At 37.7% G+C, this 26,001-nt stretch overlaps 1 protein-coding gene across 9 annotated transcripts in view; it reads left to right on the forward strand.

Moving 5' to 3' along the window:
• B3GALT1 (beta-1,3-galactosyltransferase 1) overlaps positions 1-26,001 on the forward strand; it is a 210,368-nt gene that overhangs the window by 70,419 nt on the left and 113,948 nt on the right. The gene's annotated exons all lie outside the window — the stretch shown is intronic.

A 26,001-nucleotide genomic window follows, 5' to 3' on the forward strand; every position in this document is an offset into this window, starting at 1 on the left:
GTATTTGTGCTTCTGTGAATGTAAGGAACCATTTAAATGCACACTAGAATTTAAAAAATACTATTAATTGAAGTTTTAAAGATTTATGATTATGGGCCTTATAACTTGAAAATAACACTATAAAATGTAAATAATTAATTAAAATGCTCAAATATTTCACAAGGTTAAAAATTTGTTTGTTTCTGTTCCTGCTAGCCAAATTGGTATCTAGTAGTACTCCATACAATTGCATTCTGAAATCTTTCCCCCACGCATAACATTACATTACCATTCCTTAATATTCCTTATTTTTCTGATCCTTTTATCCATCTGGTTACCTAGATATTAACGTTTTGTTCTGACTACAAATTGCTTTTTTGTTCCAAAAAATAGACTTAGTCTGGCACTATTTCTCCTAAGTTACACCATTGTACCACCATATTTAGCTTTATCTTTGTTCTTTTGCCAAAAGAAGTGCGTAACAGGCTGTGCAATCTTTGAACATCGATGCTTGTAGTATGGATGATTTAACATCAACATTCCAGGAGAACTAAGGAAACATACTATCTTTGTTTGAAATGCTTCTATCACAGCTACAGAAATGTTCCATAAGCCAACACATACGAATGATGCCAAACATGCTGCAGCTTTCAGTTTCCATTGCCAAGAGTACATTTTGATCTGGCCAAGATCAAGTGGGTTTCTTTTTATTTCTGACAACATAGTGTGCTGGAAAAGTTGTGTACAGCTTTTTTGAAAGAATACAGCTGCAAATCATAAAATGTTTTATTTATGATTATTTGATTAAACTAATGCACTGAATATTGTCATCACTTTCCAGCCCTCTGAAAAATTTGGGCTCCACCAAAGATTATTTATTGTTAGGAAGGAAATTAGTAAATACAGTCATTGAGTATTTTATTCACTTTAAAAACAGGCTTTCTATTATCAAAAGTGATGCACAGCGTGCTGCTCACAGGGCTGGCATGACATCTCGAGGGCTCCTCGAAACCAAGTAGTTTCAACCTCCAGACGCTCATTTCTTTTTCCATTGTTTCAAGAACTCAGAGCAAAATTCCTTTCCCCATGTAGTTTTACTGAAACCATTTGTGTTACTGTAGTGATGAACTAAGTACTATGTCTCTACCCCTTTCTCTTACATTTTCAATCCTTTGGAACAGATTTTCTTTTTATCTAATGTTGCTATGTCTGTCTCCATTGACCCAAGTAAGGGGTGCTCATTACTTTTATCTAGGTGAAGAGCAAAATAAGAAAAGGGGGGGGACGGACGGACACAACCCTTGCAGTATTGTGTTGGAAATTGTTTTTTTGATGTGTGTAGTCCAGATAACTCTTCCATGCGTGTCAGATGCCATCGTGAGTTAACATGGAGACACCTCAGCTTGTGAAAAGGGCAGCCTTGACCTTCTAGTTCCATCAACAGCATATTTTACCTCCCATCGGCTTCCAGGCTGAGCAGGGCTGCAGCCTGGCTGACTCTACAACTAAATGGCTGCTTTAGATATGTGTGGGCAGCTGCTGAGCGAGGTGATTGTACCTTCTCTTCCCAGATTTGCGTGGCAGTGCAGTGAGTCTGACTGAGTCAGCCAAAAATTGTTTGGTTGGTTTGTTGGTGGTTTTTTGTTTGTTTTTTTTTTTGGTTTTTTTGTTTGTTTTTTTTTTTTTTTTGCTAGGTTATGTTTATTATCCATGGATTAATCCATGATATATATTGTTCAATTGCCTGGCTGTGCAAATGCTAGCCCAGTGATGCAGAGCTGGCCATGAGTAGAGGAAGCAATGGGAATCACACCTCAGTGAGGGACTGTGCTCAAATCTGATACAGGTGACTCTACATCTGCAGCTGAATTGCAGCATCTTGTCTTGACAAACAAAAGGAAGAAGGGCAGATGAGGTGATCTGCTGTTAACTGACATGAAGCTATCCCATATTTCCCATACACATGGGAAGTTCACAGTGGATTCAACTTCTTACTGGCCTAGGTAGAACTGAAACACACCTAGCTGTCCTTTTTCTGATGTGAGAGCAACTGAATCAATTTCTGTCATGTTTCTCCCTTTTGCCCAAATGTATGAAGTTAAATTAGTGATTTTTGTTAAATAAAGGAGGTAGAACAATAATGGATCAGACTAGAAGGATTACAATGACAGAAATGTTCACATTCAGAAAGAGGCAGAAAGCAATTCTAATGTTGAGAAAGAGATAAAGGGGCAGAAAATGGAAACAGCACAGCGTATCTATAAATAACTTCCGACTGAATATGCCATATATGGATCAGATGAAAACATTTTTACTCATACAGAGCTCCTAACCTATTCTCTAGGCAGAATGAGTGCTCAGATAACAGATACTCAATATTTCAGGTCAGGATTTCTAGTAAGCTGCAGATGATGGAGTTCTTATAATCTGTCTCTCTACAAACTTTTTAAGTTCATAAAAAAAGGCATCAAAAGGGATACAGAAATCAGAAGGAATTGTGGAAAAGAATAACAAAAATTGAGAAATAAAAGAATAAACTCAGGCATTGACAAAAGAGCATTAAAGTAATTACAAGAGGAACAGTCCCAAAGTAAATCCATAATATGTATTGTGGGTTAATCTCTGTTGTAAATGACTAGTGTACATTATAGAGTATAATGCCACTACTAAAAGCTAAAGAACGTATTATAGAGCGTATTAAAAATACTACTGTGGCAGCTGTTGAGACAAATACATTAACACTAGCAGGTCAAAGGAGGTGATTTTCCCTCTCTGCTCTCCTGAGACCGCACCTGCAGTACTGCATTCAGTTCTGGTGCCCCCAATGTAAGAACAACATGGAGCTGTTGGAGCAAGTCCAGAGGAGGGCCATGAGGATGATCAAGGAGCTTGAGCACCTCTCCTATGAAAACAGGCTGAGAGAGTTGCGCTTGCTCAGCCTGGAGAAGAGAAGGCTCCAGGGAGACCTCATAGCAGCCTTCCAGTACCTAAAGGGGCCTACAAGAAATCTGGAGAGGGAGTTTAAAAAAAAAAAAAAGTAAAATAATGCTTAGCTTTTAAAAGTAAATAATACATAAGTATGACTGGTTTGCAATAAGGGTGTTTTAATGTAATTACAAGTAATTGTTTTCATAAGTACAGCACGTGTCCAACATGATTTGTAGAAGTGCTGAACTTTTGCTGTTTTTTTGGTAATATTTCTTTTTTGTAGGGTACAGGTGCCTGTGATCACAGCCTGTGTAACTTGAGCACTCCAGTAGAAAAAGTGTGACACCAATAACCCTCTTGGTTTTGTTCCTGTTTTATCCAACTCCTAACCCTGATGCTCTTGTTCCCACAGAGATCCAATATGCCTCTGCAGAACTCCTGCTGTTGGCTCTTCCCCATACAGATAAATACTAGAGTGACATTTCTTAACCCCTCTACAGATGGCGACAACATTCACAAGACTGTTAAATGACTGAATAACACAACAAACAAACAAACAAACAAGAGTGATACTATTAATATTTAATATTGGCTGTGGTACACAAACTTCCCATTTTCCCATAACCTGGCCACTCAGAAATGAGAGACAAAATTTGAAGTAGTGGCAGAATCCTGTTGTTTATGGGAGACTGTTTGCTGCTTGTGCAGAGCTCATGTCTATTAGCTCTACAATTTCAGTTCAACTTCCTTAAAACTTGAATCTGTCTTTTATTATGATGCCGCAGCAGCAAGAACAGGGCAGAAAACATACTCTGAATTCCCACATTACAGAAATGAGAATTTTCTCAATAAATAATATATCAAAACCTGGAGAACTGGATGAAACAGAAAACTTGAAACTATGCTCTTGCAGAGTTTAAAATAGCATGAGCTCATACTTGGTACACAATTATTATAATTTTTTTATGATGCTGTCATGGGAGGCTGTAGAGGGTGCAGCCGTTCACTGGAGCATGGGTCCTCACTTGCTAAGTGGTCCAACATGAAAATACTTCCTACTTTTTTAAGGAAGTGTATATTCTAATAGGTGGCTTATTCTGTCTCATACCAAAATCATTTCAAGGCAGTAGTCACAGTAGTGTGCTGTAATGATTCGATTCAAACTAGATTTAAACTATCACTACAAGGACAGAAAATGTCTGCGTGGATGCAAATAAGACACTGTCTGCTATCATCATTATGATTGTGTCAGAGCTTCCTGATACACTATGGATGAGCTACTTTCCCCCTTAAATGAGCTAAACTTTGTTGAAAGAAATGTCAAAGTTTGAAAAGATAGCTGAGAATAGAGTTCAATACTGCACTGTCTTGGAGAGGCTATGACCCAGCATTGTAAAAACATGTATTTGTTCAATCCCTTTACAGAGTTCACAACACTGCTAATAACTGTAGCCTACCATTAAGACTACGGTGAGGTTTCTTGCTATGTTAAAGTCTCTTGGAAAGCAGAAGTCCAATGGGGAAACAGCCTTTCTGCCAATTTAGTATTTGAAATAAGCATCAAAAGTGTACACAGCCCTTACACAATTTATAACTTGTTCCAAAATTATCAGAACACCCTAATTTGCTTCATCTAGAGAAAGGTCTTGGTTTTTACAGTACAAAATGGAAAAACGTCATAAAATGAAAACCATTAAGTCATAACTTTAACCTGTGGATATTTGCCTGTGATTCAGGAGCCTTCTCTTTTGTTTTTTTTAAATGGTTATTAATTAGGAAAAAAATAATCTTGTTCTGATTTTTGCTTCCTGGAGGCAAGAGGAGAAAAACAGCTTCTGTCAGCTGACAGCCTCATGTGAGCAGTCATAAAGGTGACCTAGTTAGGTGGTCATGACACAGCCTGACTCTCATCTCTTCTACAGTGGAATGCCAAAAAGTATTTCTGAAGTTTCTTTTTGGCGCGGTTGCTTGCATAGCCTGAACGCTAGAGAAAAAAACCAAGAATGCTAAAGAAATTGTCCTTGTCTCAGTAAGGATGCTTTCTCCCCTCTTGATACAGCTTAGCTGTGTTTTAAGCAACATCTTAATCATTTGGGTTCTCAACAGAGCTGATTAAAAGCTTTTTGTCAAAATATTTTTCAGGAAGATATTATATGCTCATCATTATCAAAATCTCTCAGTCAATAGATACTTGCAAAATATTGTTTATAAAACCCCAAACTGATGCTTCCTGAAATTTCAGTTTAGGATTTAACTACTACAACTAGGAATATGTCCTAATCTGACATTTAAAAAGGGACAAACAAAATACTGTATATTCTTTGTTTTGAAACAGCTTTTTTGAATGAACATTGTAAAGTCATAAAGAGGATCAAAATCCTTTTGACTTTACTGATAGAAAATTATTTGATTAAACCCAGAGGATTTTGGTAGGGATAAGGATTCATTCAATTAAATATTTCAGAATGCCTTGTTTTCCATTTCGGACCTGAAAAATTTAAGTAGTTGATTTTCAAAGTAGCTAATTTCTAATGAAATAGAAAATCTGATTCCTCTTTATTTAAACTTTAGCTCAGTGTTAAATGTAGCTAAGTTGCAGTTCAAACTAGAATTAATTACTGGCTTTATCAGCTAAATATAACACATTTATATTGATAGTTTAGACAAGAAGATATCTGAATACATATGAAACCCGCTGTTTCTGCAGTTTGGGGATGAATCAGTGGGAGGACTGAACAAAGAAAGATAGTACAGTCAGTCTTCACCTGACAGAACAAATGGAAATTCATAGCTCTACCAGAATACTGTGCAACGTAAATCACAAGAGAGAAAATAAATACGAAAGACCAAATAAAAGAGAGGCAGCACACTGAGGTGCATGTACAACTGAAGAAATGAAAGGGAACTGAAAGCTACGTATCACACCAGTGTAATGGCAGAAAGCAAATTATGCAAACAATCTGCAGAAAGATTTGGAACACTGGAATATACCAACAGGTTTGTCTTTGCCACAGAAGCAAAACCTTGGAATTGGTTCATACCGTTTATAGCAGTTTCAAGCATTCTGTAACACATCTTCCATGGCCTTTTGCAGAACGTAAAAATTGCTGTATTTTGGAATTTTAAAAATCCCCCAAATCTGTGTGAATTATGAGCTGAGTGTCTGTGGAAACTTAAGAACACCAACGTTTTATTTTCTCCATAGTGAATTTTACGTTCTTTCAAAGGCACTAATCTGATGATAGCAGTATGCTGTTTATCCACTGAATGAACTGTCACACTCTACCAGCATGCCTAAAATCTGGAACTGGAGGAATCAATTCTAATGCAAATGAGAGCAGTTTGGTTTCCCTGAATACTGAAGTAAGTCCTTGCATCTGCTGAGACTGACAACATGGTTGCCATCTGTCCAGCTAGGAATGTGGCAGCGAGAAGCAACACAGTAAAAACCCCAACCTGCTAGCTCCCTAGCTGTTCTCTTCTCAAGGCACTCTGTGTCTCATTATCAGGAGGTGAAATGCTCTACACTTCAGCCAGCACAGTCATCTTCAGAAGCCTGCAATGCTGCCTGCGTTTCATTTCATATATTAGAATGAATATAAGGAATGTTTTTCAGGTGAGCTGCAAATGTTCTGCTGCAAATGAAAGCAGTAAGAGGCTGACCTCCTTTACAATGACATTGAGTCAGTAGTGGGTGTGAAACTCTTGCCCCATAAGTGCATATGAGGCATAATCCGTACTTGTGGATATTGTGACCTTACAGAAAAGTTAAATTCTCATCGTTCTTCAGTGCGTTGAACTCGAACACTGGCTCTCACAACAGCATGGGTATCTGTTAGCTTTCACCACATGTGGGATTCAGGAATTCCATTATGTGAATCAGAAATGCTGTGAGTCTGCCTTGCCATGTGAGGGAGTGTGTCTTCTAGCAGGGCAGTGTTTGGAAGAGTGCCCATGGCTGCAAAGTTGCACTGGCCTCTTTCACCCTGGAAGCTGATGTGGTTGACAGATCACAGATAAAACTGCTGACTTGGGCGTATAGGATCTTGGTGCAGGACTTACTATGAATGGGTGGTATTCATAACCCACTGCAGAAGGCGTGAGAAGAACGAAATGGGAGAGGCTTAGTCTATGACATTTCATATAAAGGTCTCAAGAAAAGAGCAGCAACTGCTTGAACAACTGTAGTTGATTTTCTTTATTCTTTCCCCTTTTTCAAATTCTGAGTGGATCTTTTTCCCCTCCAACTTTTTTTTTTTTTTTTTTTTCCCATAGGATTTGTCCACTTATCTGTTAACTTCCCACAAGTTTCAAAAACAGTGGGGGTAGTGAGTCTAAAGAGAAGGATGCAGTTAACATCTAGTCGTTGTCCTTTCTGACCAGTAAAAATAATAACAGATTCTGGAACTCAGAACAATAAAGAGCCTCTTAGCCAAAATATTAGTATTTGGAATTTAGTTGCTTTAGTGGTGCATTTTTTCCTAATAGAAAAACATGCTGAGATGCAAAAAATCTTGGAAAAAAATAATGCTCTGCTCTGGCTAGTGAAAATGGATTCAGCGTGTTATAGAAACGTATGGTTTCTTCCCAGAAATAGCTGATTTTCCTTGCTAGGTTTAAAAGATAATGCTATTAACTTTCACCAACAGGAAGATATTTTAGAGAAGTTTTTGGTCTATTTCAGTTTGGTAGCGGCTGGAGTTCGTGTTCTAACAGACTTGCAGCTCTTAAAGGAGTTGTGTGCATTAACAAATGGGGTAGAGACAACACTTACTCATAAGTTAATGTAATAATGTAGTAGAGGAGCAAGCTGTTAAGGAGAGCTCATAAGAGAACCAAGCATGTACTGCTGCTAATATGCCTGAAGGGGAAATTGCAATACCGGAAGAGCACACAGGCTACAGTCAATAGTCATCATTTCATCTCGAGGAGACAGTGTTGAGTTAATAAGAATGTCAGATCAAAACATGTTTGCCCATCAAAAGCATGGAGACAGCTCATTTCTAGCAAGACTAAACAGAATTACCTCACCAAAACCACGTTCTGAACAAAAGACAAGTGATTGTTCTCACTGTTGCAGGAAGAACTATGTGAAAAAACAAAGTAGCTACATCAAGTACTTAGGATTAAAGAGTTAGTAAATAAATGCCTTGATAACAAGATTACAGTGACCTCTTCATAACCTATGACTTTCTAATATGATTCACTTTAAAGCTACATTTCATAGTTCCAATTTGATTTCTAGTTGCAAGCATTTTGTCTACTTGGGAATACAGGACCCCCTCAATTTCATCTAATACTGGATGAAGCTCCTAAGTTTTTTCAACATTAGATGTGCAACAAAACTATTGTCTATGCATGTTCTGTGGAATTTAGGATACCAAATGTGCTGGGGGGGGGGGGGGGGTTGGAAGTTTATTCTCTTCTTTGCTATAGTGTTTATTAGGTTTGTGATCTTACAGACTCCTCTAATAGCATCCTTATCAGCATTAACTGCATTCTCTCTCTACTCTGTGCTCCCAAGAGAGAATATTGAAGTAAGGCTTTGAAAGGGTGTTCAACTGTGCTACCACACAAAATCAAGAAAGCCATGGTGAGGTGGCTTAGATACCTGAAATGACTGCCACGTAGCCAGTTTCATGGCAACCTCTCAGTAGAAAATGTCAGTTTTCAGTTTGCCTTTCTTTCCTATACGGACAGCAAATATTATAGACCTTTTTAAGCCTTGTACTTGACTTGTATTACCAAAACCCTAGTGTACATACAAACCTGTCATCCCTAATGTTCAGTATGTCCAAGTCAGACTCCTGAATTAGAATTCTATTTGATGGAGCATCTGTTGTATGTTTTATTCACTGTGTATTTGCCAAAACTTTTCTATACTATCTTGTAGTGCAAGATATATGGAATTTGAGTTATAATTCTGATATAAGAATGAAATTCAGGTTTGTACTGTGGTTATAATTGTGTAGCTGAGTATCAGGGCCATTCCTGTTCGCCTACGCAGCGCAGTCATCAAATTCCCACAGTGGTCCAGGAACTTCCCAATTAGTCTCTGTAGACATGAGCCCAGAGAAAGACAAAGGAATTCACCGAACACCCAGCTGTCTTCGCAGCAAAACATTTGACTAATCGTTGCAGGAGGTGTACAAGTGGGGATTTCAGACACTTCTGGAGACTCCCAAAAGCAGCCCCTGCTGTGCATAAGGCACTTGGTAGACACTGTATTAATACTTAAGGTTGTTAATTAATGCCCTGGGTAGACAATCTGTCAGTCTGAAGGTGTCCCCCAAACAATTTCTGCAGCATTTTCCTGGAGATGCAGGAACGGTAACACAAGACAGTGTTTTGTCATACAAAATTAAGATATTAGGAGATGGTTTGTGCATAGTTTAAGGTGGTTGACAGAAACAATCATGCATAGGCCGGGATGGTCAGTTAGAACCCTCTTCAAAAGATTCCAATAAATTAGCTTTTGTCTGTTAACAAATACTCAATGAGTATCTGTGCAACACTAGTAAATGTGCGGAGATGGACTGAGTTGTTTCGGGGAGACACTTTCATTTTTCAAACTACTCGTTTAGCATGCAGCCATGTTCTGCTCAGCAGCTGCTTCTGAGGGTAGGATTCACTGTCAAGTGACAAAGATGAACAAATCCCAAGTCTAGAACTTACAATATCTGTATAACTTTTCACGCTGCTTCTATCAGGAAAAAGGTGTTTTTTACTTCTAAGAGAAAACTCAGAGTAGATTTGGGGAGTTTTTGACAAAGAACAAAGTAAAAAAGAACATCTGTCAAAGGAATTAATTGCCAAATTTTGGAAAGGAAATGAAGTGAGTTGCTGGAAATATCTAGAAATACTTTTTGAGCAGCATTTGTATGCAAACTTCAGAGTTGTACTTTTACATTTGATTTTCATGTCTTATTGTGCATTAAAGGAAATTACTTATGCCTGTCATTGAACATGATAAAAGGATACCTTCTTCTAATTAATCTGCCTTTAATTTTAAATACAAGTTTGTTGAGTTAGCAAATACACAGTCTTAATTCAAACATTATAGTTATCCTTTCAGGAAATATTTGATGGTACTGATAATGATGTGCTGCAAGTTACCATATTTATGAATTAAGGTATGTGGACCTACTATGATTTATCTGTGATATCTCCTTTTCAGGGTGTGGTGGAGGTTTGCTGGTGATGAGAGAAGCCACCTTAGGTTTAATTCATGGTAAGAGGGAAAGTGCTAAATACCATCCTCACCCTGCTGAAGGATACTTTGTACTAACAGGCTTAAAAGGAAAGGTAGTGGTGTGCAATCTCTGTGAGACAGATGAAATATCTGACAGAGTAAGAGGGTTTAAATGGCTGTGTGACTGGAGATGTAAAATCCAAGGAGCAGTACTTTCAGATGGATTCTTTTGCGTGTGCATATATTTCAAATCCTTAGAATTCCTTATTCAAAAAGCATGCATAAAACCCAAGCTATCTGTTTGGAACAAAAATAATACAATCACCTTTTTTCTTTAAATTATTGTTTGCACACCAAAGGGCATGAAATATTTCTGAAATTCTACAGAGCACTATGTGGATACTCATTATTTATCTATGAATAGTCATTCCATCAGGAGACATTTCAATTTAGAATCTTATCTGAAGGACTTTCCACTACTTCTCTCTACATATTGATGTCCTTTCCTGTCACTTGATTTTGTAAAAATAGTTGTGTTTGGCTTTAGTTCACACAAAAACTTCATTACTGGTTACAGTTGAGTCTTTGTTTTCAGTGCATCACAGAAACAAAATGAATTGCTGAGATAAAAATATACTGGTTCAAATGTTAAGGTAGGGAGAAATAAATTTGATTTGCAAGAGTATTTTAAGTCTCTTTGCCTTTGCTAGCATCAATGTAAAATATTTTTTAGTACTGTCCCTCAGTAAAGAAGATATTAGGTATTCCTCTCATTCCTATCTAGATGTGTATATAGGTAATATAATTTTGATTAACTGAATTTAGAGAGAGCTGGAACTTTCTAGCATCTTCAAGAATCAGCACTGCAAAGGTTTTTCACTACTGGCTTATGTCAGACTAATTGCATAAATCACTTTGGCATCAAGTTTGAAAATATTTCAGAAGTGTCTCATTTTTAATGTTAGAAGTTACTACAGGAATCAGCTGCAGATATTGCACAAAGAAGAAAAGGCATTTGGCAGGATGACTTACAGACCAAACTCAAGATATTCTGGGTCTTGAACATAAAACTGAAATTTAGAAACTGAAGATCTACAGTTTGTATTGTTTGTGCAGCTGTTAATGGCACTGAATCATGACTACATCAGAACTTTATGATGCGTTGTGTGATATACGGTAGATAGAACAAATAGTGAAAGATCATAAATAAAACTACTTCCAACAACCTAGCATAAATGGTCAGGGATGGATCTTAAATAATGTGACTCCCCTTCACAACTAGCGAATAATTTGTGCCTCAGTGAGTTTCAGTTGGCAGGAAAATAGAATTCCTATAAAAATATAGGGACAAAGCAGCAACTCCGAGTATGCTCCAGTACTGTTTTCTTGCCAGCTTCGGAGGGGTACTCTGGTTTTACTAGTTGCAATTCAGGTATTCATGTTTTGGTTATGTTATTGCTGAGACTGTGCTGATGTGGCCACAGTGAGGCCCACAGCTTACTATTTCATTCTCTCTTCCCATTTACAAAACACAAATTTGTGGTTTGTAAAAGGAGAGAGTACCTGGCTGTTAGAGTAAAGCAAACTGCCACCACAGCCATTCTCTGTCTCTTTCATGGCAAAAAAACCCATACTGTTGTAGATGGAAATAGCCTTGTAGGCCACAGCACACTGTCGATTCAGGGAACAAAGATGCAGGCACAGGGCAGAGGGTACAACAGGAATGACATACAGTATGTTCCCGTTGAAATAAATACTGTGTTATAAGTACTGCAAGCTAATGGTGTGTAGCTTTTCCACTGAGTCTTTCCCGAGCCACAGAAATCTTGTTCAGACTTACCAGCAGAATAAAAAGAAGTACAAGTATGCAGGACATAGGATATAATTTAGGATCTCTGCAAGAATGTCTTTGATCTTCTTTCTGATTCTCCAGAATCTGCAGCCTCTGTGTGCCAGCATGGAAAGATGACACCACATGGTTAATTGGTACTAGTGAAATGTCACAAAGGGCTCTTTCCTTTGCAAAGTCTTCCCTTGACAGAGGAACAAGATGACTGGCTCCCTGGTTTGATCTGTATTTCTCCAAGTAATTATGCTTATGTCAGTTTAGGATTCTGAATTACCTGAAGGTGTTCTCTAAATGTTGGTTTCTTTTTACAGTTGTGATAGGATATATCTTCAAACGATATGATCAAAGATACAGGACAAGCTGAAATAGCTTTGAAGATCATAAACAGACTTCTGGGAGGTAAAATCTACATGAAAATTATTTAGTCAGATTAAGATGCAGAATTTGAGATGGCTCTAATATTTCTGGTACAAGGATGACAAATATAAGGGCAGAGATGAGTAAGAGTTTAGGGACCTATATTCTGCATGGCTTCTGGAATTTATTGCAATGAAATAAAGCCAAATTTGTAAGCAGCAGCTACTTCAGAATTCAAATGCCTTTTTTATTACACTCGAAGGTGAATAACTTCAGGGAACTTTTCCTGGAGTCTGACATTTAGGTATATATACTAAGTACTCTCTCACTTCGTCCTGGGAAAATCAGTTACCCACTGGTAAGGAATCTGTAATCTAGCTCTAATGGCTTTTTGGTTTTGGGTTTGGTTTGGTGAGGTTTTTTTTTTTTAATTTCACAGGGTTTTGTTTGCATTTGCCATGTTAAAATGTGTTGTAAATATTTAAGTGATCATTTTGAGGTGACATAACTAAGGTACATAATGACTCCTGAGATTAGACTCCGACTAAATTGTTAGATTCATGCTAAAAGAAGCCTCTAATTTCAGGTCAAACACATTCAGAATCGTAGATACCTATTTTAGGCATACTCTGGTGCAGTTCTTCATGCAAGGCAAGTCTTATCCTCATGTAGGAAATCCCTTCATCATTGTTATACCTGCGTGTTATCATCAAAACTAAAAAAGTTTTTCCTGGGACCTTCTTAATTCCCTACTATTCAACTCTAACAGTAGGTCCTTCCTCTTTTGTCAGGAGAAGTACTTAGATGGCAACAGATAATACTACCACAGAGAAGAGGTACGAGCTAACTCAAGCTGATGTAATCTCAGTTAATAAGAAATGAAAATTTTGCAACTATTGAAGAAACGTGTTGCCATATAAAATACTGAGATCTAATTACTGGTTTTAAAGTCTTAACAGATAATTTGACCATTTGCTGTGGTGTTGTTTTGGTTTTTTTTGTCCTCTAAACATTCCATGTTGCAGGTGAATTCATTTCACATCATGGAAAACCAATTATACCTTTGCAGTTAATGTCTTGAGACATTTTAATTTCATTGAGGCTCAGAAGGCAGGAAAAAGAGTACAGAAGAAAAACAGCTTGGGGAAAGCAGTTGGGCCTGACAAAGGCAGCAAGGGATAGAGTTGGAACTGCGAATCTGAGACCTGATGATTAGTGCTTTTTTAAGGATGTCTTCTGGTTAGTCTTTGAAGCTACATATAGGGGCCTGGCCCTCTTCGCTGCCAGCTGCTTACAATGATGAGTATAGTTCTTGTGCCCTTGACACATGATTGTAGTCAGCATCCACCTTGCTGCACCCGCAGGACTGAAAGGATTTTGCTGCTAGTATATAATTTGCTAAAGTCTCCATGTAAACCTGAGCATTATCATTAAACATCCTAGACAGTTATGAAGTACACATATTAAATAACTCACAGAGAAATATTCAGTCTGTTTATGAAAGATTCTTGCAGAATTTTGAAGCGAGAATTTGAGCAGATTTTTTTCAGTACAGGTCTGGAATACAGTCACAAAGTTTGGGATCTTCTAGCTGCCCAGGTGACAAAGTGGTCTTATCACATCAACTATGAGGTAGTGGAAATGTTGGTTCACAACAAAACCAATTAATATTTTACTCCAAATTACATCACATGATGGAATGTAGAAACCACCTTTATTGCATCATGTAGCAATAGTTAAAAAGACCTACAGACCCTCTGACAAAAAAATACAGAACAGCCTTACATCTGAAAAGAAGATCATTAAAACCTGGAAAGCAACTCAATTGCTTCACTGTCCAAAATCCCGCTTGGTTTTCTTTAGTAGCAATGCATCACATGCTACTACCCAGGTGATGCCTCTCCAGATTATTCACAGTGTTAAAGGAGGAATGCTTTAGGCCACAGGGGAAACACAAATTATTAAAACCTCCCTCTGCACTGGTTCACTGAAAGCTCCCTCTTCACAGGTAAAGGGAAAGAAACTGGAGCAGGGATAGGAGAATTTTAAGTCAGTGCTGCATTTCTGTTTCTCAGTAGGCACTACTGTATCTTTCAGTTTGCAAGGGAGCTCTGAACAGCAAAATATGTTGGAAAAGATGTTGTCAGAGACAGGGGATTTCCTGCACTGGTCGAACTGCAGCCATTTCTGTTGTAATTGCAGTCACAGAACTGTTCTGGTTCCCCTTTCTACTGAGATTTGGTTTGGTCATTCCACAGCATTATCGTAAAGCCTCTGGTTATTTGGTGATGCATCAGTGCCAAGATTTGATAACTTATTTTAAAACTCTAGCTTACATGGCTGTGTGCTAGCAGCCGGATTTGATAACCCATTTCAAAGCAGCTTGAAATAGTACCATCTGTCCATTAGCATTTCCAAGGCAAGTATTGTGCACTAGGCCTAGGAAAGGCTGCAGGTCACCAATGTGTTCTACTTTTGACAGATCTTCATGGGCTGTTTTTCTGAGATTGAGTTTGTACTTTTATTTCCTCCTGTGGAAGCCTATTTATTTTTCACTGATTTCCATTAAAGTAAGAAGAGCACTGATCCAGAAACAGTTCATGAATTGCATTATCCAGTTTAATTAGGGTGAACAGAAAGTTTCTCCACAGACATGAGAGTCAGCATTCAGCCTAAAATACAACTTCAAACAGTAATGGCTGAGGCTGGCAATGAACTGGTCACAGCCAGTACCAATTACTCCTTTTACTCATTATAGAGTACGTTAAGAAGGATGCTACATGTTCTCTTTTTCAGTATTTCATAATACATAGTGAACATGTCTGTTTAATTTTTTCTTAATTCTAAACTATGTCAGAATCAGTCCAATAATGACTTTGAATTGTTTATGTTTTAAGTCAAATTCTTGGTTTGCTTTTTCTGTTTGTCTTAAAAATATTTTTATATCAAGCCAATTAAACATTTATAGCAACAAAGAGCTGATAACGCTGTTGTTACCTTGCTGCTGCAATAGTTTTATGGACAGTACGTGAAATTTTGAAGTTCAGTGATAAATCTGTATTTGGGTACACACCAGCTGTGATCTGTGCCAGGGAAGTTAAGGGAAAAAGAGCAGATAGAAGCTCCCAGACCATGTAAGCTTAGATTCTGTAAATGTAGCATGAGGATACCCTCATGCAAGAGCTGAAATCATATCAGGTGAAGGCAGATGTCATACAAGTAGTTCTCGGATTCAGGCAGTAACTGCCTTGTGTCTCATTCTCAATAGAGATATATGGTTAGGGAGGACAAGGCTTGACAGAGTCAGGCCATCCTGGGAAATGTCATAGCTCAGTTTCACCATATTGATACTATATGATCATAAAATTCAAAATAAAAATATCAAGAGATTCAAAATACCCTAGGGAACTAGTCTTTATAGCTTGAAATGGTGGGAAAACTGCTATATGGTTAGAGGGTATGAGGGTATGGCCAAGGACAACTTAGGCTCAACAGATCACAACTTGATTATTGGGTCACAGACTGCACTGGTGAATTAGACCTAGCATTTACTAATCTTTGGTTTTTTACACATAATGCCTACAGAACCCATAAATCATACTCTGGATTTGCTGCTAAAGTCTGTGTCTTACCTTTGTAAAACGGAATCCTTGTTTCACAGAATGGAATGAAATACCAAAAAGTCAGCGTGTACAGTGGGACATAGAAACTAAGTGCTTCTCAACACAAGAGAGAATTTCTGACAGTTTGCTCCTCAACAAGGAGGACTAAAACAAGCATAGTTGTAACTTTGGTACACTAGCTAGCTAAAAACCCGTCACTGTGGCCACTGCCAGCTTTAAAGTATGCTTGTTTGGGTTGTCTCTTTCACCTGAGAATTGAGCTGAAAACTTTTCTAGTCATTAATCACATATGATAAACCCATCAAAAGTACTGAGAGCGCTATATTACATTTACTTACTTTACTGTATGAGTAAAGACAAAACAAATATGCAGGATTCTGGTGACCTGAAATGTAGTTTCTTCCAGCAGGCATTGCACAGAAAGTTCAGCGTGACCTGGCCATTTGCATTATGGACTCCCACATAGATTGTGCATCCCCCCTAAAGTTCTTTCCTGCAGCAGGTGCAGTCAGTGTTTGAACTGTCAAGTACAAAGTTACTCCAGCTACAGTCAGAGTACACAGGAGGACATGAGAGGTCAGGGGCAGGATAAAAATGGAGCTGCTAGTGAATAGGTTGCTTTACATTATTTCCATTGGTAAGCATGTAATTTTAAAATAGAATTGGCACAGCTTAAAAGGCTAGACTCAAATCCAGCACTCCAGTCTCCTTTGTTACGCAAATCTGGCCAGTGAAGTCAGTGACAGCAAGGTAGTAACATCCTTCTGCATGGAAAGAATCCATGGCTGGAAAGGAGGTGGCACAAACAAACCTCTCCACAGGTAGTATTATTTTTCCAACGGAAATGCAATGCTGGTGCCTCTGTCCCATTCCAGGACAATATACTGCAGGCAAAGCTAGTTGACATATCTGCTGATCTGCTACCTCCAGCATGTGTGGTCCAGGATCAGGATAGGAGCTCCTTAGAAAAATACATGCCACGCTACCACCATAGCCAAGGAGCATGAAACTGGGCAGGAGGTGGAAAAGTGGGTTTGTACTAAACGAATGAGACCTAGCAGGCATGAGAAATGAAATCCAAATAAACTGAAGTAGAATGGATGGATTAAAAAGAAAATTGATAGTTTTTCTTAGTACATAGTCTGTGTAGAAATTAAAAAATCATAAGGTCATAAGGTATTCAGTATGTCACATTAGAAGACCATTCTTGTCTCTTTTACAGCAACTCATCATAGTTTCTTTCTTAAAAGAAAACCCCACCACATTTTTATCTTTTCAAATACAAGTTGCTCACATTCATAATATACACTGTGTGCTTAGTTTTCACATAGTGTTTTTGCTGGTGAGAGTTTTTTTCTTCGAATTCAATAACACTTTCTTAATTTGGAAATAAATCTAGTTTTAAATATTTTCAAACAGAAAAATATAGTTCATTTACATGATTGTTCTCCCTATGAATCATGTAATATACACTGAGAATCTGCTCTGGGGGAAAACTGTTTTCTCTTTTCTTTTGTGCACTATAATATAGGAGTTTCTGCAGCAATAATTTAAAATCCCTAAATGTGGCTAACAAAATCCTCTATTATTGCAGTTCTGGGAAAGAGACCTTTAAATACATAGTTTCTGAAATGTATGGACTTAGGAAACGTTAAAAAAGGTGGCATTGAACTCTGGGAGAAGCAGTATTAAAAAAGAATATTGCACATGAATTCTGCATGGTTTTGTTTTGTTGTTGTTTGGGTTTTTTTTTTGTCACTAAATGCTCCTGAGATGCACATCTTCTCTTAGATGTGGTGACATTCTCATAAGCAAAAAGATGTCCAAAACTATCCAGTCTTTGCGGTCGCAAATATATCCTTGTTTTACTTATTCAGTTGACATTTCTACTTCTCCTAGCACTGGACATCTAGAGGCAGTGTAAATAAAGCAGATATTTAAGCACAGGTAGGTCTGAGAGGCCTATGTGCCTGGCTAAGATGCACATACTGCTGCTGGGTGCAGTGCAGTAATACTTTGAGTGGTTAAGAGGTACCTTACGGTCTGCAACTAGAGCATGGTGGTTACATGCTCAAGGTTAATCAATAATCACAGTTAGGAGAAGTTGCTACCACGGAATCTGACAGGCAGGAGCTCTTGATTTTCATTTGCCTCCTTTTATCACATGTGGCATGGTCTCTCTCTCAGTCACTTGAGCACTTTTAACAAGTAACATCCCTTCTACTCTAGACACAGGACATGTTGGATACCTTTTGCTCTCTTCCTATGCCACATAACAGTTTTCAAGGATTTGTGTGTTTTCAGTAAGTATTTAAGTTTGTTTAGTAACAAAGTATCTCTAGGGAGAGAGAGGTATTTTTGTTTGATGATGTACAGGAAGATGGAAAAAAGAGCAACTGCTCTTGGCAATGTAATTAGGTAATTGTCTGAAGTCTAGGGAAGATTATTTCTTTACCTTGATGGTCCCATGAATAACAAGAATTAGGTATTCTTGTAGAATTCGGCATGTAGTTGAATGGAAAACGTATCTGCTGTTCAAACTAGCATTGTACGTGTACCTAAACCTAACATTTTTCTAAACTATTCATTTTCTGTACTCCATCATCATTGGTTCCTTTGTTGAGGTACTAAAGGCTGTCCCTGGCCTGGTATTGTGCATAGATAAGTACCTTCTCTCAAAGGAAATGACACTGGTATTGCGATGGCATTCCTTTGCAAAAAAAAAACCTTTGTCATTTTCTAGTTATATGTAAACAATTTTATAAATTTCTTGTCTTTATTTTGCTGTAAAATGCTTTCTCAGGGATGTCCAAATTTATTTCCACTTAATAATATTTCTACCTAATAATAAGCTGGCTTATTTTCCTACCAGAAAAACCTGGTACAGTAAGACATACTAGTAAGCACAGCTGTCTGTTCCTCCCTTACATACAGCCTTTTTACATAAGTGTTAAAGAATATACATTTGAATACTCGGAAAAATAGCACTTACGACATTACAGTTCAAGTATGCACAGTTTTGTAAGAATCAGCTAGTGTTTTTTTCTTACAAAAATACTAGAAGTTTTGTAAGAGAATCTCAGGACACAGGAAAACTTTAAACAATTAAAGTCCCTTTGTCACATTCTTCTGTGAATTGCAAATACACTGCACATATAGTGGAACTGGCCATTGTGAATTCACACGTCACTTGAAAAACCATTCTAACACCAGTTATTAAAAGCATCTCTGAAATATTGTCTTGAAAAGCTGAAGACCAAAGTTCAAGTCCCTGAAATATATGGAAGGAAGAACAGTCAGATTAGGTATCTCTAATTGTGCTGTGGCTGCAGGGTTGTAGCTGGAAGGCCTAGAAATGAACCTGGAAAACTATTCCCCCCCCCAAATATCCACCATTGGAAACCCAATATATAATAACTGATGATCAAATAGTTCTCCCATCTTTAGTATAATTGGTTCATGAGCTGAAATACACACACCATGTAAACATCACACATACTCAAGACTGCCTCACAAAACTGCCATAGTAACTGACTCATTCTGGCCAGTATATTCAAGACTGTCTGTCCTGGGTTCAGCAGTAGCAGTCATGTTTCTCCTCCTTGGTAGCTGGTGCAGTGCTGTGTTTTGACTTTCTGCCTGGGAACAGAACTGATAGAGATGTTTTGGTTTGGCCAAGGACTTTGTGAGCCTCATGCTCTGCCAGGGAGGAGGGGAAGCTGGGAGGAAGCAGAGACAGGACACCTGACCCAAACTGACCAAAGAGCTATTCCATACCACAGCACGTCATGCCCAGGATGTAACTGGGAGTTAGCCGGAAAGGCTGGGAGACTGCAGGGTTGGAGGAGGTATCGGTCGGAGCTTGGTCGGGCTTGGGGGGCGAGTTATCGGTCAGCGGGTGGTGAGGTGTTGTATTCTGTTCCCTTGTTATTTCCTTTATCATTATTATCATTGGTGGTAGCAGTAGTGATTTGTGTTATACCTTAGTTACTAAACTGTTCTTATCTCAACCCGTGGGAGTTGCATTCTTTTCGATTCTCCTCTCCGTCCCTCCGGGAGTAGGGGGAGGGAAAGTAGGGGGGGGTGAGCGAACGAATTACCTGACTGGGTTTAAACCACGACACTGTCAAGAATGCCTTCTCTTTACCAGACTTCCCAGTCAGTGTCTAATGTGTCAGGAAAACATCAGTGATAAAACAGATTCTAAGTGGGAAAATTCCTGACTGAATTTTAAATTCTGTTCATTGCCAGTGAGAAACCCATAGAATCTCATTCAACAGTAATGGGCACTGGGCCTAGAGGGAAAGTAAAGATAAAAAAGAATTAACTTGTCTGTATCTAGTCAAGGATAGAAAATAATTTTTTTCCTTACATTAATTCTACTATACACGGTGCATATGGCAAGTATAATGGAAAGTGAAGGAAAAATAATATTAGTTTGCATAGCATCTTCTAAATATAGAAAAGAGTGAAATGCTGTTTTATCTAATTGTTGAAGACATTGCTAAAAGATGATGATTAGCCAATGCAGTGTGGTGAGAGCAAAACAAAGTAGGTTAATCATCAGAAGCTCTTGCAAGCCATATTAGCCTCTAGTTAGTCTTTTCCCTAAGGTATAAACATAATTTGAATTTCAAAAAAAGAGCTTAACAGAACATAGTCCCTTCTTTTCTGTTAAATAAGATCTGGACCATAAAGAAATCAACTTTACCTTTTCTAAATTTCTTTTAATCATCTGATCTGAGCTAGCCAGTAGCCTAAAATTGGGTAGTGTGAATATTCCCATGAGCTCCAGAGAAGATGATGGTAAAGCTTCTACCAACTTTTGAGTCCTTGGTCCAAGATAATAAGTACTTTGAAATTCCCCTGCAGATAGATCATCTCTGCTGAGAAAGCTTTTATGCTGTGCTGTGTTACATGTATATGCTTTCCATTCCATGGGGATATAAATCCATACGACATCAGTGAAGTCAGTGTAGCTAATTTATATGACCTGGGCATTTGACACAAAAAATAGCTACCAAATGATTTCCCAAATGTAATATTAATAGAGATGAAAAGCAAACCTAAGAGGAAAAAGCACCATAATTCAACCCATGACTGCGTGTATGGAAAAGTAGCACATTTTTATTATTTTTCTTTTAACTTCTAGATTTTAAACATTCTAAACCTCGTTTTTTTCCTCTCACAATTGTTAATAAAATCTGTTATTGTAGGACTGAAGAGCTGAAGTTTAGTAAGGAATAATAAGCTACGTTAAATTTATTTGATCTTAGTCCAGCCATAAAGGGTAGTCATAACAATGAGAATTTTACCTTAAAAATGCTGAGGATGGGGGAATATTCTCTCCCAACTCCTCTTCCCAGCACTCTTTGCATTTAAAAAACATCTGCCTTGCTGAGAATATTACGTAATTCAGATGGAAATAAAAAAGAGCCTATTTATTTTAAAAATGTGTATTATTGTAGTTGTTTGTAAGCCCAGCATGATTTTTATTAGTTTTCATGGCTTCAATAACTACCGTTTTTGTAAATTTTTAGTAGTAAAGAAGACCTTGAACTCACATGAGCTTCTTGAGCCAAAATATTTGTCTTGCAGCTTCTGTTCCTCAAAATCATACTCAACAAAAATGATAAAAAATCTAATCATAATTGAACAAAAAGTCTCATTATTATTCTACTACTGAAACAAAATTGCTAAAAAAAAAAAAAAAAGTTAAGAAAATCTACTTTTTTATGCTTGCCTATTAAATTCCTTCATCAAAACAATTAAGTTTGGGTAGTAATTCAGAGGGCTTTTGATCTACTAACTGGAGTTCTTGCTAATGAAAATCAAACATAAAGAAGTTACATAGCTGTTGAAGCTTCTGGATGTGGAGATTAAAGGGCTGGGCATCTTAGAAGTATAAAAAAGATGCTAGACAGAGAATTGTATACATATTGAAGTTAACATTAGAGATTTTCAGGAGGATATGGGGGGAAAAGGTAGGGCAGCAAAATTCTGATAGGAAAACACCTGTACCTCACAAAGATGAGCACACCACCTGTACAAATGAATTTTACTTGCCTTAGAGTGCATTTGAGGCACAGAGATTAACTAATTGGAATTCCTACCAGTAAGCAACTAAATTAGTAATAGATACTGGTATTTCTCAAATACTTGGCAATAATTAATATAAGATAATAAAAGACATAGAAATCAAGTAAGGATGTTTTTAAAAGTATGTCAGCATAATGAGTTAAAAATAATAAGACCCTCTTAACAGAAATATCAAATTATACATTTGAGCGAGTTTTGCAGATGTATGCTGATCACATAATATGCAGGGTAAAAAGAAAATATACACTACACAGTAATTAGCAGATTAGTTAAATACAATAAGAACTGTATTAAAGCCCATGACTAACAAGAAATTTCCCAGCTCAAGCAGCCAATGAATATGATCAGTTTTCACATCAAACTAGAGTATTTCTGGGGCACTGATTAGCATCAGGATGAAATCAGTAGTGCTACAATAGTAAAAGAGGCACAGAACCAGGACCCCTTTTTATACAAAGGATTATGAAAGGAGTAAAAAAATCATGGAAAAGTGTAAGCATATGTAATTGTTTAATTGAGCTAAAAGAGGTTTAAAGGATTAAGAATAACTACTTTTTTCAATCAGAAAAGCATCAGATGTTATTTATTCCTTCATCTGGAAACTGGAGACCAGTTGTTTGGATGTCAGCTTTAGAAAAAATCATTGTATGATAGTTAAAATGCCCACTGGAAAAGCACAGTTCAATTAAGCATAGTCTGCACAGATCAGTCAGAGAAGGTCATAGTTTAGTGACGCGCAGGAGTACTGTGAAGATGTTATTGCGAAGACTGATGAGAGGAATTCAGTAGATTTATGATACCCTGATTTGACAGTGCCCTGCCTTCAGAAATTAATGTATATAGGACAGTGTTAGGACATAAGGGGTAACTCAAACTGCTACTTAAAAATAAGAGGTGGAAAAAATAGATTTAAAAGCTTGCTTTTTCACGTTGTCATGGAAAGAATTATGTAGGCCTAAATAGAATGTCTACTACACCCCTATTATTTGGTATAGGACAAGGATACTGATTTTTTCCTTTTAAATCGCAAATTAATTTCAAGGTTGTCATATTATCTATATGAATCAGTGGATGACAACCAAAGTTTAGTTTACTCAAAAGTAAACCCATATGAAGAATCTAGCATGCATATACCTTGCATAAGTAGTGCCATTCAGAAATAAGGTGTGAAAAATCCCTGAGCAGTGCCCTTCTGTGTATTGCTAAGGAGAATATCACATACTACCCAAATTTTGAAACACAATGCACATTACCACCTGGGCAACCAGTCCTAACAGGAAAATAATACAACTTTGTGCCATGCCAAAACATGAGGTCTTTACCAAGCCTTTGTTTGGACAAATTTGTTGCGTAGGCCTACATTCAGCAGCTTTTTCAATGCTTACCTGGAAGATACAGCAGTGTAAAATTATTTTCCATAAATTCTGTTGGTGCCTCCTATGGATCAAAAAGCTTCCTATACAAATATTAAGCTATCCAACACAACTTAGAAGAAGAGATCTAGAACAGAATAGATACAAGTTTTTGGTTATCACAGGGAAGGTGTCACCTTCTGTGAAATGCAGCGAATTCTCAGTGTAATTGCTGAGGACCTCTACCAGATCCACATTTGAAGTTCTTTTAAGATTTCCCTGTAACTGAAACTTGTGTCATCACTGAAGTATTTAAGTTACATTAAAAAGAAAATTGACTTTTTCCTAGATGAGATTTGAGACAGTATAAAGTAATCAGAATTATGAAAAATAGTGTAAAAGACCAAGTAAAACTGAGTCAAAATTCTCATTCTGAGAATCAGAAATTATGGGTGCAAGAGATAAGCCTGATGGGCCAGTATCACAAGATTCTTAGAATGAATTAAAACCTTCATTTGTTTTTTTTTTCTGAACTTTTATTTCCCCTTGATCTGGCCCAAAGGAAATTTTTTTCCCTAGATTTGTGAAAAGCATTTTCTAGAAGAGAGACAGTCTGCCTGTTCTGGTTCATTCCTTAAAAGATGCTGTGGTCCTTGGAGCTTTCAGCCCTGCTGTAGGTACTGTACGCACAGAGGGATCCTTCCCCAGTGAACTCGAGATTTCAGACCCTAACATGCTTTACTCTGCTTCACTGCATGTAATGTATAAACACTAGTCAGTACCCTGAATGCTATGTGCTTCTGAAAACTGAGATTTACAGATGGTAAAGAAACTGATCTGGCTTAGTTAGTGAGACAGTCTTGTAGAAGCTAAAGGAACCAGCACAGGTGGAGTGACACCCCATCTGATTATTTTTGAACAATGGGAAAGATGTAGTTCAGGCGTGGACAATCACTCCAGCTCATTATTATTTTAACCAAGCCATTTTTATGTAAGGGTATTAAAACAGAACCAAGTTACCATGGAAACTGATTGAAGCAGAGACTTACTGTAAATTCTTTTCTAGACAAGGGTAACAGGACTGACAGGTGGGCTGTAAAAGGAATATGAGTGTAATATAGAGTTAGGCATGATAGCCTGTTTTCTCTTCCTAAAAGTGTGTCTTTACAGCTCTGTTTTATCTCTACTATTTTCTACGGTGATATACTGAACGTATTTTGAAAGAAGCTCCACCCAAATGAACGTTTTATTTTGTCATAATCCTTTTTGCAAGGGGATGTACATGCCCTGGGGAAAAGAGCTGAAGGGCAGGGCACTCCACTTACTTTCCCAAACTATTATGTCTTGCCAGAATCATCAGGGAGGAAGAGCTATCACTCAGGAAACGCATTTGCATGAGGTGCCCTTTGCTGCCAATGTTTATATTTTGCCTCTGAAAAATGCTCTAGGTACATTCACACCGTAGCACAGTGCTCTTCTTGTATGATATGAAAGAAAGTAGCCAGGGAATAAAGTCTTTTTAGTGAAGAAATGCCCCATTTCCCTTTCTCAAAAATGTAGAAAATATACCTATTTGCTGCAATCCTATTCAAAGTCAAAATGATTTAACTCTGTAAATAACTTTCTTAGTCTGATGGATATCGGTAAGAATAACAGAGATTAGAGTACACAGCTCCCAAAATACAGTGCCAGAGATGTAAGAAGGGAAATGGGCAGAGAACGAATGACACCAGAGCATGTACCTTTTCCACTTGGAATAGTTAGCTGTCAGCACTGGAAAACATTTCAGAATATGAATATGCAGTATTTTTTTTACATCTGTGCCGGATGTTTCTACCTGCTGTGCTTAATTTCAGAATCTTATGTTATCATTAGAGAAAAATAGTTCTCTTTTCCAGTATAATTTTCTACCAAAAGGAAGGCGGGAGAATTGGGGGGGATCCTTACTTGAACTCATCCCGATATTCTTCTAGCCTGAAGTTTCTGCTTCTTGGTTCCAGCTTCCAGCTGGAGCTGTGTTTGTACATGCCCTCCTGACATAAGCCATAAAGCAGTTTTCCTCTGGATTTTAAGAGGTTTGCTTGTCATCAACAATCATAGTTGGTCCCAGTGCACTAGAATCACAATAGGTAGTCACCTTTTCCAGCATGTTTGCCTTACAGCTAAAGGTAATGGCAACAGCTGGTTTTGTTGACAAAAGTAAATATACTTCTCACCTTCAGTTTCTGCCTTCCTCAGCAATGTGGGGGTGGGCACATGACAGATGGTTCTTCCTAGCTAATCACAGTGTCTGGTGTTTGGCATGAATTTCCAGGCAAATAGAATGCTTTTCATTTAATATCCTCCCTGTGAAAAGCTGGACACACTCATAAAATGTGGTATGCTCTAAGGAAACACATACTACATGTTAAAGCATATAAAGACGTGACCAGTCACAGAAATCTGCAGTAAATAATGCACAACCTAACTGGTACTTGTCATAATTTTAATGACTGTGCTTATATGTAACACTTTTAGCCAGCGAGACAAAGAGAAACATGGGGCCAAATTCTGCTCGTTTTAGCCTAAGTTCATCTTGGATTCAAGGCTCTGTCCACCATACTTTGTGTGTCTGAGCCACTG

The sequence above is a fragment of the Pezoporus wallicus genome, unplaced genomic scaffold, assembly GCF_028554395.1.
Source record: "Pezoporus wallicus isolate ANWC-B61680 ecotype Strahan unplaced genomic scaffold, APGP_CSIRO_Pwel_v1 contig_1181, whole genome shotgun sequence".
In the NCBI taxonomy this organism is placed as follows: Eukaryota; Metazoa; Chordata; class Aves; order Psittaciformes; family Psittacidae; genus Pezoporus; species Pezoporus wallicus.